General features: G+C 43.9%; 1 protein-coding gene across 1 annotated transcript in view; it reads left to right on the top strand.

Annotated features, from left to right (window-relative positions):
• Positions 1–2,571, top strand: part of LOC129694467 (H-2 class I histocompatibility antigen, Q9 alpha chain-like) — a 19,582-nt gene extending 17,011 nt beyond the window's left edge. The window contains exon 8 of the mRNA XM_055631185.1: positions 1,450–2,571. The gene's annotated coding sequence lies outside the window, so the exon portion shown is untranslated. The remainder of the gene's footprint in view (positions 1–1,449) is intronic.
• Positions 2,572–3,186: the final 615 nt, after the last annotated feature.

The following is a 3,186-nucleotide window of genomic DNA, read 5'->3' as shown; positions in this document are numbered from 1 at the left end:
CACATATGCGACCCCAAACACAGTCGCGCTAGACCTCCCACGCGACCACACAAAGACTACTAACCAAGGGTCCGTGTTTCCTCCGCTTCTGAAGGAGTCTGGACGTTGGAGGGCAGTGAGGTTGCTGTCCCGGGAAAGGGGTTATTCCTAATCTGGTATGTGGTGGGGGGGGAGACACAGATACGACAGTGGCATTAAAGTAGCCTTTGGATGGGCATGAAGGGAGCGGAGGGGTTGGATGATGCGTAGGCAGATAGTTGAGCTTGGCAGCATGGGCGGCACGGACAGTGTGGGTCGAAGGGCCTGTTGTTGTGCTGTACTGTCCTGTGTTCCCGGGGTAATGTTTTTTTTTAATACAGTTGAACAGAGGGACCTGGGTATAACTGTGCATAGTTCCTTGAAGGTGGAATCTCATATAGATAGGGTGGTAAAGAAAGCTTTTGGTATGCTAGCCTTTATAAATCAGAGCATTGAGTATAGAAGCTGGGATGTAATGTTAAAATTGTACAAGGCAGTGGTGAGACCAAATCTGGAGTATGGTGTACAATTTTGGTCGCCCAATTATAGGAAGGATGTCAACAAAAAGAGGGAGAACACGGGAGATTGAGTAGAATGTGGCCTGGGTATTAAAAGGTAAGATAAAGAGATAGGTTGAATAAGTTAGGGCTTTATTCTCTGGAGCGCAGAAGGTTAAGGGGGGACTTGATAGAGGTCTTTAAAATGATGAGAGGGATAGACAGAGTTGATGTGGACAAGCTTTTCCCTTTGAGAATAGGGAAGATTCAAACAAGAGGACATTACTTCAGAATTAAGGGACAGAAGTTTAGGGGGAATATGAGGGGGAACTTCTTTACTCAGAGAGTGGTAGCGGTGTGGAATGAGCTTCCAGTGGAAGTGGTGGAGGCAGGTTCATTGGTATCATTTAAAAATAAATTGGATAGGCATATGGATGAGAAGGGAATGGAGGGTTATGGTATGAGTGCAGGCAGGTGGGACTAAGGGAAAAAAAAGTTGTTCGGCATGGACTTGTAGGGCCGAGATGGCCTGTTTCCGTGCTGTAATTGTTATATGGTTATATGGTAGAGGCACAGGAGTGTGAAAAGGCACACCTGCCGATTCAGGGACAGTTTCTTCCCAGCTGTAATCAGCTAACTGAACCGTCCTATCAAAAAGGCACAACAGAGGATGTACTTGGCAGCTGAGGAAACGCAATCTGCCATAGGCAATGATGGTCTAAATCTACACGGCCATCGTAGAGTCTGTCCTCACCTTCTCCACCATGGTCTGGTTTGGCTCAGCCACCAAGCCCGACACCAGGAGGCTGCAGCGAATCGTCCGATCAGCAGAGAAGATTATTGGCTGCAACCTTCCCTCCGATGATATAACATATAACCATATCTTAGTATCATCTGCATACTTACTAATCCAATTTACCACCCTTTCATCCAGATCATTGATGTACATGACAAACAACAAAGGACCCAACACAGATCCCTGAGGCACCCCACTAGTCACCTGCCTCCAACCCGACAAACAGCCATCCACCATTACCCTCTGGCTTCTCCCATTCAGCCACTGTTGAATCCATCTTGCTATTCCTGCATTTATACCCAACAGTTTAACCTTCTTAACCAACCTTCCATGAGGAACCTTGTCAAAGGCCTTACTAAAGTCCATATAGACAACATCCACTGCTTTACCCTCGTCAATTTCCCTAGTAACCTCTTCAAAAAATTCAAGAAGATTAGTCAAACATGACCTTCCAGGCACAAATCCATGTTGACTGTTCCTAATCAGACCCTGTTTATCCAGATGCTTATATATATTATCTCTAAGTATCTTTTCCATTAATTTGCCCACCACTGAAGTCAAACTAACAGGTCTATAATTGCTAGGTTTACTCTTAGAACCCTTTTTAAACAATGGAACAACATGCGCAGTACGCTAATCCTCGAGGACTATTCCCGTTTATAATGACATTTGAAATATTTCTGTCATAGCCCCGGCTATTTCTACACTAACTTCCCTCAATGTCCTAGGGAATATCCTGTCAGGACCTGGAGACTTATCCACTTTAATATTTTTCAAAAGTGTCAGTACTTCTTTTACTTTGAAACTCATAGTATCCATAGCTACTCTACTTGTTTCCCTTACCTCACATAATTCAATATCCAAATGATGAACTGTACAATGCAAGGGCCAGGAAGTGAGCAGGCAAGATCACCTCTGACCCCTCTCACCCTGGCCACAAACTCTTTGAACCACTTCTCACTGGAAGGTGACTCCGGACTGTCAAAGCTGCCACAGCCAGACATAAAAACAGATTTTATCCACGAGTAGATGCTCTACTCAACAGCCAAAAATCTGTAGCCTCCCTTTGATCTGGTATTTTGTTGGTTCACATGCTCGATCAATGGTGTTTTATCATTAATGTTTTATTATTATTAATGTTTAGTGTTTTCCGAGATTCGTAACTGTCACTGTATGTCATGTTGTTACTTGTGGGCGGAGCACCAAGGCAACTTCCTTGTATGTGAATACTTGGCCAATAAACTTACTTACTAGCACCAACTAGAGAGCACTACTGTTCCGTGCTCCCGTCTACCACTCGTACAACAATGAATCTGACGTTATCTTGCACATTACACCGTTTATTCTGTATTTGAACACTGCGGACGGCTATGATTACAATCATATAACCATATAACATATATAACCATATAACAATTACAGCACGGAAACAGGCCATCTCGGCCCTACAAGTCCGTGCCAAACAACTTTTTTCCCCCTTAGTCCCACCTGCCTGCACTCATACCATAACCCTCCATTCCCTTCTCATCCATATGCCTATCCAATTTATTTTTAAATGATACCAATGAACCTGCCTCCACCACTTCCACTGGAAGCTCATTCCACACCGCTACCACTCTCTGAGTAAAGAAGTTCCCCCTCATGTTACCCCTAAACATCTGTCCCTTAATTCTCAAGTCATGTCCTCTTGTTTGAATCTTCCCTATTCTCAAAGGGAAAAGCTTGTCCACATCAACTCTGTCTATCCCTCTCATCATTTTAAAGACCTCTATCAAGTCCCCCCTTAACCTTATGCGCTCCAGAGAATAAAAACCTAACTTGTTCAACCTTTCTCTGTAACTTAGTTGTTGAAACCCAGGCAACATTCTAGTAAAT

This window comes from Leucoraja erinacea, unplaced genomic scaffold, assembly GCF_028641065.1.
Source record: "Leucoraja erinacea ecotype New England unplaced genomic scaffold, Leri_hhj_1 Leri_67S, whole genome shotgun sequence".
NCBI lineage: Eukaryota > Metazoa > Chordata > Chondrichthyes > Rajiformes > Rajidae > Leucoraja > Leucoraja erinaceus.
Note: the sequence above shows the minus strand (reverse complement) of the source record. Positions and strands in the feature narration are given on the sequence as shown.